Source organism: Panthera onca, chromosome F2 (genome assembly GCF_046562875.1).
Source record: "Panthera onca isolate mPanOnc1 chromosome F2, mPanOnc1 haplotype 2, whole genome shotgun sequence".
Lineage (NCBI taxonomy): Eukaryota > Metazoa > Chordata > Mammalia > Carnivora > Felidae > Panthera > Panthera onca.
Genome location: NC_138356.1, coordinates 74,605,381 through 74,617,931, shown reverse-complemented (window position 1 = coordinate 74,617,931; position 12,551 = coordinate 74,605,381). Strand labels below are relative to the sequence as shown.

Sequence of the window (12,551 nt, the reverse complement as noted above, 5' to 3'; positions counted from 1 at the left end):
GGAAAGAAGGGAACACAGTTTTGAGTAGAACCAGGAAACTGATCATGCTGGACGAAGCTGTCAACCGTGGGGCTTTCCCATTGCGCTCTGGCCACGGCCACGCGTTGCTCAGCCGGCTTAACTTTCTAGAACCTAGAGGTCCTCTGCAATCTGAAGGGCCTGCCAGCCCTCCCCAAGTGGGGAACGTTAACACCTGGCTCCGGACAATGTTAAGAGGGTAAAGCTAGTTGTTAACATGTAGAACGTTGCATTTCAGTGAGGCGGTGACTGCAGCCCCACACTTCACTGAGCAATCCTCAACCCATGAGGACATCTTGCTAATCTGCCTGGGGCCATTGGCCTGCGGCCTAATAGCTAATTAACTGGCAAACCCCTCCAGGAGTCAGGTGCTTTCTACACAGATGGACCTGAGTGTCTCTCTGAGCCCTAACGTGTGGCCTCCTGTCATACTGTCACTTGGCTGGGGCTGACCCTATACTTATACTTGAGGTCCTGGGTGGAGGCATCTCCTGCCCAGTGTTTTTATGTCTGCTTCTTGTGCTGACTCGGAACATCAGTGACCTTGAACACCAAACCAGGCTGCTGGGGTAGAATCCCATCTGGTCCTGCCACGCCTGGCTGCCAGGTTCCCGCATGGAACCAGGAGTCCAGGCCTCTCCTGGCTCCCTCCCTGTCGGCATCTTTCTTTTGCCCCCACGGGGTTTTGACGGTGTGTCTGCTTCTGCTAGCTCCTGAATTCCTTGAGTGCAGGGAGGGGTGGAGCCTCACTCACGCTGCGCCCGAGGCTCCCCTCCCTGTCTGTGGTCCCACTGCGGGTTTTACGCATAAGGACCTTGCAACGCAAGAAGTTGGCTGCACTTGGCAATTCCCCAAGTATCCGGTACGCACCCCGTGTGGTGCTGGGCCGGGAGAAACGGGGATGAGGGTGTTGGCGGTGAGCTCCCTGAAGGGACAGCCTTGCCGAACCCGCCACACGACATTGGTGCCTGTCTTGTAACCCCCTGCCCTGCCTGCTCCCTCTACCAAACCAGCCCCTCTGTACGGATGCGGCCCACGCATCGCGCACCTCTGCGGGGCGCCTCCGGGGACCCCGGACCGGGACACACGCCTGCTCTGCCTCTCAGGTCACCTGTATTATGGCGGAGAAGGAGGGCAGGTAGAAGCCACCCCACAGGGGGTCCTGTGGCATTCCACCGTTCCGCCATGCGCGGCAGGGATCGTGGGTGGCCGGCCGCGGGACTGGGTCTATGTGAACCGACCGCTGACCGCTGGGCAGCGCTTGTGATCCATGAGAGGACGGCACGCAGGTTGACTTCCTGAACACTCCCAGTACCTCCGTGGGATAGCTGTGATCCAGTGGTGTCTGTTCCCTAGGGCACCGCCTGACGATGCCTGGCAGGTTTTGGCAGGGTCATTGCTGCCAGCATCAGGTAAGTGGAGGCCAGGATGCTGCTCGACATCCTACAGTACCCAGGGAAGCCCCCTGCCCTCTGCTAACACACCCGGCAAAGAACAGGTCTGGCCGGAATGTCCGTAGTGCCGAGACGGAGAACCCTCTGGGAAGGTGGAAACAGGAGCCTCAAGTCGGGGTCGCTAGCCCAGATCACACATGGGTGCACGGCTGCCCTGGTTTCACCCCTGCTCTCGCTGACGCCAGCCCCGGGCTCTCCCTCCTCCACACCTGCTGCGTGAGCCACAGTTCGGCTTCCATGCAGCACAGTGGCAGTTTTAGGGACATGTTCTCAAACCGCCTTTGTTTCCTGGCAGTTACCGCAGGAGGGAAAGGGAGATAACAAACCACCAAAGCTGGGGGAAGTGAGGGGCACACCCTCCCTGCCCCTGTCACCCAGTTACCCACTGGGAACAGGCAGAGCCGATACTGTGACCCTGGCCACAACCCAGGGGCTCCAAATTCTGAGCCTCTCCTCCTGCAGGGGCTCCTCCCGTCCATGGTCTGTGTGCTTTCATGGAGACCCCTCTGTGGTCCGCTGTCTGTCTGTCGCCTGCCTCTGCCATCAGGCTTGGAGCTTCCCCGAACCCTCCGGAGTCTGTCCAAGCCAGTGGCTCCTCGTGCCGCTCACGGCCGGCCTTGCCCCGGGCTGGCTCTGTCTCCTCCTGTGGGTCTCAGCTAATGGCGGACCACGGACACTGACCACCTGTGGGAAGTGACGCGCCCCGGCCCCTCTGTCACACTGGCCGCCCCATTTTCTCGGCAGTCCCCACCACTGATGGTTGCTGTATTCGGGTCTTTGTCACATGGCTCCCCCAGAGAAGGTAAACTCCGCGAGGGTTCTGTCGGGTTTTGCACCTGCCTGAATTCCAGAGCCTGGAACAGGCCCGGTAAAATTTTATTGAATAAACGACTGCAGGAGGGAATGCACTCAGTGTCTCCTTCACATGCTTGGTAATTTTTTTTTAAGTTGCCACAAAGCTCATGCCTTCTGACAATTGGTCCAAGCCTCTTCTCCTCTGTGTGAAGCTGGTGGGGGGGAAATCTCCACTTTGGCATGTTTCTGCCTGCCTGTGCTTCCCGTTCTCAATCTTTCTCACCATTTCCTTTGTGCCTTCCTGGGGTTCCCTGTGGACAGTGGGTATTTTCACAAGTTGCCTAAGGAAGCAACTATCTAGCGCGGAGTTCCTTTTTCATTTAGAAACGGCCCTGATGTTCTGGAGAGCTCTGACAACTACACAGTGCGAGGTTTCTAAATGAGGGCTGGGTTGGGGCGGCTCATCACCAGCCCTGGACACTGGCCCCTGGCTCTGCTTGGGGACCAGCCGTGTGATTCTGGGAAAGTCACTGGACACTCAGCTCTGGAGTCTCTGTGAAGCGTGGTGGGGGGGTCGGCTGGGGCTCTCAGAGGGTCGCCCCAATACAGTCATCTGGTGTTCCCAGCTCCAGTAGGGAAGTCCTGCCACTAAGTCCTTAGCCCCCATGTGACTGCGTTTTCCCACTTAAGACTCACATACTATGAATAGGGAGCTATATATCATCATCATCATCATCATCATCATCATCATCATCATCATTATTATTTGAATTTTAACCCATCAGAAAGTTGAAATAGGCACATATGCCCATCACCTGGATCCAGCAAACGTTAACATTTTTCCACGTTTGCTTTCGGCCTCTCTCGTTTTCTTCTTTCTTTATATTTATCCGCTTTTGTATTTTCTTTTTCTTTTTCTTTTAGCGAACCACTTGAAAGTTGCAGACATTATGACACTTGACCTCCAAAAGCAGCAGGGAGTATCTCCCGAGAACGAGCACGTTTTTCTCACATAACCACATCACTATCAAACCCAAGGAAATGAACGCTGACACAATATTATCTACAATGCAGTGTCTATGTGAATACCCTCCCTCCCCCGCCACCTCCGTCCCAAGAATGTTCTTTCGAGGTCTCTTCCCTCGATCCAGGACCCAGCCAAGCCTCACATACTGTGCTCGGTCACCATGTTTTCTTAGTCAATTTTAATCTAGAACGTGGTGGAGGGGGGCGCGGGGTGGGGGGGGGGGTGGGCGGCGCGGGGCGGATGGGGGGTGGGAAGCTAACTACATTGCATTGCCTTTCTCACTGCTTCTGGTCATGGCACAGCAAAGGGGCTGCGTGTCTTGCCCCGAAGGCTGATGGGTAGCTACTTTCTGGAGTAGGCACTGGTGGCTACTATTTCAAAAGTCTGCCAATTAAACAGAAGCTCCGACCCAGGGCCCATTTGCAGGGACAGAAAAGAAGCAGCAATCACTGGGAAGCTGGGAAACCAGGAAAGGAGAAGCTGCAGGCCTGAGCCCCAGCCTCCTCGGACCCAGTGGGCTCCAGGGATGTGTGAGAACAGCCTCTCAGCCTCCTCTGCCTTTTAATTAGAGAAAAAGGTGCCAGCCTCGGAAAGCCTGAGCACGGCCCAGGCCCTAGAATCAAGCTGCATATGTTCCCAAGTGCTTTGTAATGATGGTGATGGTGATGTTGATGATGATGATGATAATAATAATAATAATAATAATAATAATAATAATGCCACTGTCTTCCCTATCCTTACAGAGAGAAGCCTACTCAGAGAGGTTACTGAAAACAGGAACCTGACCTTCTGCAAGTCCCACGCCTTCCTCATTTCTAGCAGAGGAAGTGTGTGGCTGCTTTAGCAGCCACTGTTCTTGGTAGCTTGGACTTGTCTACACCCGCGGAGGCCTGGCCACCTGCTCGCTCTGCGGGAGCAGCGGCAGCTGATGGAGAGGCGGTGACGGTGCTCCTGGCAGTCGCTCCGTAGCTGCTCCCAGGGGAGACCATGCCCAGCTTCTGAAGGTATCTTAGGGGACAGGGCAGGGGCTGGGCGGGGAGAAACCTCAGACTCCTCAGACGCACAACTGGTGGGGCACTGACTTTCTGGAGACACAAGAGTGCTCTGCGGGAACACGGAGAGTGAGGCTGACACCTAACACAGTGCCTGGCACCTGGCAGCCGTTTGGTGGGCATGTGATATAGAATTACAGACGGCAAGAGGGGCTGGGGATCTTGGGCCGGCGACACTCCTGCCGGAGGGCATTTTCTGGCGAAGGGCCAGCAGCCCGGCACATAGCAGGCTTCTTACTAAGGGCAACTGATGTTTGCCATCAGTCTTCGAGCTGTATGACCTTGAACCTCTCCAGGCCTTCGTTTTCCCCGCTGTAAAGTGGGAATAATGGTACCCAATACAACAGGTATCGGGCATGTTAAATGAGCTAACATATGCAAAGTGCCCAGGCCAGTTTGAGACACAGAGTAGGTTTTCAATAAATGCAAATGACGTGGAGTCATGACATGCAAAGATGATGGGGCCCAGGTAGGCTGACTGCTCACCAAGGTGCTTCTAAGGGCTTGGGTGTGTGGATCTTTGGGAAGATGCCAATGATAACCAATAACAATCAGAGTAGGTGGCGTGTGTATGGGGACAGGGGGAAGATTAAGGAAAAACAATTATGTGAGGTATATAACATCTCAAAACACAGAATGTTAGAATTAGATTTTGGAGCGCTAGAATTCCCTGAGGAAAGCGGCACATTCCGTATTCTTTTAGGCGCCAACACATCCAGAGAGCCTAACGCCAGATGACCTGGGCTTTGGCCTCAGATCGTACATCGGGACCATGCGTGTGGGGGCGAAGGAACAGCGTCCACCGTACTGAGTGGCCGGGGAGGGGCACTGCATGAAAAGCTATTTTCCTACGGTCCTCAGAACAATCCCGCAAGATTATGATTATGACTTGCTTTTGACAAATGAGACAAGGCTCAGAGAGGTTGAGTAATTCGTATAAGTCACACAGCTGGCAAGAGGCTGTAAGGGCTCCAAGGGCTGAGGTGGGGAAGAAGAGGGTCTCAGCTACAGCAGGTGTATGAAGGACCAAACTGTGTATTATGGCAGTGTTCTTTGCTTTAAGAGATATGTATCCCAGAGTCTGCAAATTGGCATTCTGTGGTTTGCTATGAGACGCTGAGCTGCAAACCTATAAGGCGGGTTATGGCGCTTTCAAACCTGGGCAGCTAAGCCCTCATCAACGTTCTGGCAAAATCCTTTGCAAATGACTTTCTCTAGTTAGGAGAATGCTATTCAAGCGTGCTTAAGGTGTTCTGGAAGTATAACGAGAGCAACATTAAAAACCTACTTAAAATAGACTAGAAATCTATTTAGACTTCTGTGCTTTAAACAGATCTAGCCTCAGGGCAGGAAAGGGTTCCATGGAAGACCGCTCACTGAATCAGCCATACCTGCGTCAACATTCCGGGTCAGCCGCCCATGAGCTGTGTGACTCCGAACCAGTCACTGTGCCTCTCTGAGTCTTACTTTCCACCTCATAAAAAGAAGCCCTGCATGTTTGTAAGAAGTCTAAATTATGGGCCCTCTAAAGAAGATGCTAAGTACTAAGTAGGAGCAGCCGAGCAGGATGCTCCTTGATTTCTCTGAATGCTGATTTCTGCATCTTTCTACAGGTGATTAACTGAAACAGACATGGGTAGGTTTAGAATTGCAGCAAACTGAAATCATTTCTCTAAAACAGAAAGGAAAAAAAAAAAAAAAAACACCAACTTCACCACTCTTGAGTTTTGAGAGCTGGCAGTGTATTTCCGAGGGGAGGGTGTCTTTTTTAAAGACTTAGGAAGCATCCACTGCGGTGAACCCTAATCAGTTTCCTGCATTAATAGATGCTGCTGGTTTTTTAAGTTTTCATTTGACATTCAGGAAGAACTTATTTCCCCCGGCTCCGAGAGAGGCTAAGAGCTGAAAATTCTCATTAAGGCTTTCCGGCAAGTCAGGCAAGACCAGCGGGCTGGGGGTGGGCCCTGGGTGTACCTCTAGCCATCCGTCCAGCCCTCCCTCCCCTTAATAAATATGCATCGAGGCCACACCATGTGACCGACTTCCTCCCTTCTCACCTCCCCAGGCGTCCGAAGAAGTACTGGGTCCAACCACTTCCTCCCATCTGAGAACCGCCAAGGGAGGGGGCTTATTTCATTACGGTAACTGAGCTACAGACAGAAACTTGTCAAACAGCTTTGCAAAGTCATACTTTTCCTCCCTGGCGCCCTCCAGGCAGCAGGGTCCGTGGCTGGAGGGCTTGGGGTGCGGCAGGGGGGGAGGCGGAGAGACCCAGAGAGCCTTAGAAGAAAGTGGGAAAAGTACAGCCCCTCCCACCTGTACCTTGCCAGGCACTTTACAGACAATACTTTGGGTCACTCACCCAAATGGAGCAAGCGCTTACTATGTGCCAGGCACCTGGTAGGTAAAGGTTTTTTTCATCGAGGAATATACTAGACGTGGGTCGTGCTCTCAGCAAGTTCACAGCCTGAGGCCGGGGTGCCTAACACACACTTAAAGAAACAAATAGGGAATGGTGTGTGTGCCGTGAAGGGAACAGAGCCCAGGACAAAGAGTGCGGGTAGACCGGTGGTTCGGTTGAATGCTCACGTTACCTGGGCGGTGGCCGTGCCTGTTCCCAATGTACGGACCTCCCAGCGTCCCCACTCCTCCCCCCGCCCCCAGCCAAGGCCTCCGAGTCTCGGGGACAATCGCTTAGGACTTAACACCCTCTGAATGCAAACTCCAAGCACCCAGAGCATCAGGACCCAATTCTTGGTGTCGGCTCTATCAACACACCTATGGGTCCACCTACAGAATACCTATTACATACGTGCCTCCCGACCTCCTCACAAAAAAAGGATGCATTCAGCTTTATACGACCCTCCGTCCATTCCCTCATGCCTCCGAGCACACAGCTAAGAGCCCTGCTCGGGAGCCAGACGCCTGGATTCAAATCCTACCTCCCCCCCTTACAAACGGACCTCTGACAGGTTCTAGAAATGCTCAGGCTTCAGTTTCCCTAGTTCTACGAAGCACGGCGTGACGGTGATGGGTCCTACGTAGACCGGTCGTGGGGGTCCGGTGGGTACGTGTAAAACCCTTCCTCGGCACACGGGAGGCTCCGGATTTTCTCCGGTTGCCATACGCTCAGCCCATGGGGAGACGGCACGGATCTGTGAGGAACACGGAACCCTCCCTCTGGTCTACCTGCTATTTACAGGGGAGCAAGCCGATACCCGAAGAAGGAAAGTGGTTCACCCCCCGTCTCCGAGAGGTTAGCGGGCCCGTTGTGGGTTCCAAAGCCATAACGTACGGGAAGTACACATGAGGAAAAACTAGGGAGGAGAAATGGGTTAATGCTCCCTCTGCCCGTGCTGGAGTCACCCCACCCGTCCAAACGAGTCTAACGCAAAGTCGCCAAGTTCCCCTCAGTACCTCAGGGCTCAGAGCAGAGGGGCAGAGGTGTGAGGGAAGGGCCCGACAGCCGGCTCTTCCAGGAGCAGCAGTGGCTTCGCAATGGTCGAAGCAAGGGGCCTTGAAGGACACAGGCAGGGGACGTGCCGACTCCCAGACCTGTGTGCCTTCTCTGGTCTCCCGGCAATCCTAGCTCTTAGGGTGTTTGTTAGCTGGTTTAAAAGTGTATAGTGCTGGGACGAGGGTGGTGGAAGGAATCAGGGTTGGTAGTAAAAAGAATCAGGGTTTGGGGCGCCTGGGTGGCTCAGTCGGTTAAGCATCCGACTTCGGCTCAGGTCATGATCTCGTGGTCCGTGGGTTCGAACCCCGCGTCGGGCTCTGTGCTGACAGCTCGGAGCCTGGAACCTGCTTCGGATTCTGTGTCTCCCTCTCTCTCTGCCCCTTCCCCCGCTCACACTCTGTCTCTCTCTCTCAAAAATAACTAAACATTGGGAAAAAAAAAAAAAAAAGAATCAGGGTTTGAAAGCTGGCCCGGCCACTGAATGAGCTGTGTGCCCCTGAGCACCTTACTCAACCTCTCTGAGACTCTGTTTCCTCATCTGTACGACGTATGGTGGGCTCTTTGGGGTATCAGATGAGTCACTGTACTTCAAACACTGGATTCAGACCCTCCATGTAGTGGGTGGTCATCATCGAGATCAGTGTCTCTTCTTTGAAAGCAACGGAGATGTCTTTGGGTAGCTGTTCCGGATCCGGGTGATTGTTGGGAGAAAGTCGATTCCTTCCACCGGTGCCTGGAACCAGTGCATCCTGGCTTGTGAGGGCCCACTGTGCGCACCTCTTCCTAACTCCGCGTCTGGGGAGGTCACCTCGCAAGCCGGGAATCAGCCATGGTGGGAATATTTACACCCCAGAGGTGATCAACCCTTACAGATTAGAATCGTCCTCCCTCTGCCCATCACTGATTGTTAAACATTTACTACCACACCACTAATTCTCTCTCTCTCTCTCTCTCTCTCTCTCTCTCTCTCTTTCTCTCTCTCTCTCTCCTGGGCACACTGTCCCTCTACTCTCCACCTATTCTGTTCTGTTATATGGAGTAGCTTCTGTGTTCCAGCCACAGGTAAAATCAGATCTGGCCACTGTCTTTACAGCACTTAGGGTCATTGTTGAACAATCACACAAGTAACTGTTACAATTGTAATCCACTTAAAGGGCAATGCAGGATTCCTGAGGAGGTTTTAAAAAAAACAAAACAAAAAAAAGAGTAGCTCAGTGTTTCTCATCCCTAGAAGCACATGCAAATATCCTGGGGTTTCTGGAGAAAGACCAGTGCCCACGCCCCACTAGAGGAAACGTCTAAGAACCCCCGAGGGTAGGACCCCCGCATCTGTGTTGTGACGAGTGATCCACAGCGAGGGACGAGGGCCCTGGAGCAGGTGGCTCAGCATATGCAAACGATGTCGTTAGCAAAATACCAATTTCCAGCTTGTTCGATAAGTTTATGAACCACCCTGTTGATCGGTGTGTGTGAATAAAAAGCAAAACGAAGTCCTGCTGTGCAATGTGGTGTAGTAAGAGGGTCGCCAGCTTCACCTCCCTGGGCCCCCGTGTCCAGGCGACCTTTAGCATCTGTACGCGAGTCTGCGGCCACCCCCCCTCCTTCTATGGAAACGTGCATTTCCCAAGTATCTGTATTTGGAAGGAAAAGAAAAAGCCTATCCATATTTACTGTTTCTCCGTTCTGCGTAATTGTGTACCTGCGTCATCTGATACCAAAATAATTATCTTTACGACAGACTTTTTTCAGTGTTTATGATGTCAGTGTTTATGATGTCAGCTAACGGGTTTTATATATTCATAACGGTCCCGTATACTGGCGGCCTCTGTGTATAAAAAGCTGATGGAGAAAAGAAACAAATGGTGGGGAGACTTTCTTCTTTTTATTCGATGCGATGCTAAAGCCACGTGGGGATTGACTCTTTGCCTATCTCTCCATGCCGGACCCCACATCACACGGACCACACTCCCTTGCCCGTGAAGCATTTTACTGTTGGCAGAGGCGAGCCACACAGACCCCAGGATGTGTGCCGCCCGTGATACCTCCTCTCTCGAATTCTTACTTGTGAAAACCCAGCAAGGCAGATGTGGCTGTTAGGTCCGTTGTTAAAATAAAAACGAGCGACGGAAAGAGGCTTAGTGACGTAATACGGGTGAGGCGGAAATCTGCTTCAGCACCAACTGGCCCCAAATCTGGCTTCTTCCCATGACATCCTAAAATGTTATCCTAGTCTTAGGGTGGAGCTGAGGCTCTCTGTTGGCCTGAGAATACACGAGATCCCTTTCTGGGCACACAAGTCCAGAAGGAGCCAGAACACAGGCTCAGGGACACGTGGGTCAGGCAGAATGGTGGACAGAGTGCTGGACAGGGAGTTCTGGTCCCTGTCCAAACTTCCTAGGTGACTTTGAGCAAGTTGCTTGCCCTCTCTGAGCCTTTTCTTTGTGATATGAGGGCACTGAACTGCCACTTTTCAATTGGTGCTTTACGATATCCTGAGATTCGGTTGTCCCATCGAGAGTGGAGGGGTAAGAGTGCTGAACCCTGAGTCCCCAACCAGCAGCTTGCTTTTATCTATTTTACATATTAAGCTTCTGGGGAAGCTCTTTTTTTTTAAGTTTATTTATTTTGAGACACAGAGAGAGAGAGAGAGAGAGAGAGAGAGCAGGGAAGGGGCAGAGAGAGAATTCCAATCCACGCTGACAGCATAGAGCGTGACAAGGGGCTCTATCCCACAAACTGAAAACATGACCTGTGACAAAATCAAGAATCAGATGCCCAACCGACTAAGCCACCCAGGCGCCCCTGGGGAAACTCTTAAAATGGGATTCAACCAACAGGCTTGGAGTATCCTGGATGAGAGGATCCCGAGGTCTCCTCCAAGTGGCCTTTTAAAGGCTCTGGTTTTGAGTTAGGCAGGAGGAGGAAGAGGGAGCACTCGAGCACCTTTCTGAGCTGGCTGCCTGTCCTGGCCAGTGTCCCAGGAGCCAAGGCCATACCACAACCCTCCTCCGCCATGCAAGAAAGGAGAACGAGGTGGGGTTGGGGGATAGGGAGGACAGGCTGTGGCTGCACCTGCCCTGAGAGGAGAGCAGGGAACAATGTGGGTCACAGCACAGATGCACCTGTCGAGTGAGGTCAGGATGTGGTGGGGGTGCCCCCGGAAATCCTGCGAGATCCTTGGCAGGGAAACCAACCAATGCTAAGCCCCTGTTCCAGCTCTCATTCCTGGTGCACAGCATCAGACCACAGGCAGCACCAAGCAAGCCCCAAGTCAACTGGGCAGACGGTTGGACACAGTGGACGGACAATTGAGGCAACAGGGCCATGAGCCATTGTCTGTCCCAACGCTTTCCCCACGGTATTTGAGAACGCTGAGGCCAAGGAGGAGAAGAGACCCGCTCGAGCTTGCAGTGAGTTAGCTGGCCACCCAATACCACCAAGGGATCTAGCTTTGGTAAGTCTTTAGCTGTTTGATTTACCAAACGTATCTCTGCTTTAGATATGATCTGTAATTTGACCCTCAAAACAACCCTGCAGGGCATATATTTGTCTCCCAAAGTTATAGATTTAAAACTCAAGGCTCAGAGAAGTGCGGGAACTTGGCAAAGGACACACAGCCAGTAGGTTGGGAGCAGGAATCTGAACTCAGGGTTGCCTGCCTTGAAAACCCTTTCAGAGATTCCTTATTGTTTCCCAGCTCCGCTTCTGATTATAAAAGCAATCCACGTCCGTAGGGGAAACACCTGGAGTTTTTAGAAAGGTGTAAATAAGAAATCGATAACATTTACCTGAGAAAATCACCACCCAGAGAGAGCCCTTGGAAGCATCTTGGAAATCATCTCCTTTAATATTTTTGTACACGTATTTGCAAATGTGTGTGAATTTTTTGCAACACCGGGCTAGTATAAGCACAGCTGGTTTTTCTTGTTTCTCGGTCCCCCCTCCCTTTACAGCATTTAACAGTTCTCTAAAATAATACTGTGAAAGGGTGGAAAACACTCCACATGACTCACTCTGGCTCTTTTGACCACACAGGCCACCTAAGGGTGGTACTGAGACCTGAGCACACCTTAACTGCCTCTCTCTCCTGGATGATTCGCCCCTGCCCGATCCCCAGACACGGGCTCCCAAACATTGCCTCCTGACGTCCCAGAGACCCTTCTGGACCTCCCTGTCCCTTGTATTAAAGTTTCCCCCAGAAGTTTACGGTCCCAGAAGTTTACTCTGATGGCTTTCAAAAATCACTTTTCTGAGAACCAGAGGGCAGGAAAGCAAGACAGCGTTTCACGGAGGGTGAGAGCACAGCTTTTGGGATCTGGCGGACCTGGTTTGAAGCCCAGGCTTCCCTCTTACGAGTCGTATAGCCTTGGACAAGTGAATTTATCTCACCTCTGGAGCAACCTGGGACATGGTGGCTAGAAAATGCGGAGCAAAATCTGATCTGCCACGGTGGTGGTGGTGGCTCTGGTTACCTCTGCCGTCGTCGGGGTCAGGGTACAGCGGATGGTGACGTTCCCCACCGGTGGCATCACGCTTCCACGCCTTAGAAGCTGGTCATGCGAGTGGGTTTACGCTGTCACGCTTTGTGGGGGGATTTTCCAAGGTCAAAGGGCAGGCTGCATCCCTAAGTAGATTTTTATACTAACTAAACCTTGTCGATAAGGTTTTCCAGCTGTTTCTGGTTTTATAACAGAGTCTGGCCCCAACTTCCTTTGGCTGGGGCTCCTCAACTCTCTGCCCCCAGCGCC

General features: G+C 52.5%; 2 protein-coding genes across 8 annotated transcripts in view; one reads left to right on the top strand and one right to left on the bottom strand.

Annotated features, from left to right (window-relative positions):
- Positions 1–12,551, bottom strand: part of TG (thyroglobulin) — a 254,995-nt gene that overhangs the window by 58,079 nt on the left and 184,365 nt on the right. The gene's annotated exons all lie outside the window — the stretch shown is intronic.
- SLA (Src like adaptor) overlaps positions 1–12,551 on the top strand; it is an 88,786-nt gene that overhangs the window by 49,869 nt on the left and 26,366 nt on the right. For 2 of the 7 annotated variants that reach the window (XM_078441642.2, XM_078441641.2), the window contains exons 1-3: positions 1,849–2,274; positions 4,038–4,298; positions 11,020–11,257. The gene's annotated coding sequence lies outside the window, so the exon portion shown is untranslated. Of the gene's footprint in view, positions 1–1,847; positions 2,275–3,589; positions 3,872–4,037; positions 4,299–11,019; positions 11,258–12,551 lie in introns of those variants that run through there. The other 5 variants (XM_078441637.2, XM_078441640.2, XM_078441643.2 and 2 more) reach the window with 4 other exon arrangements.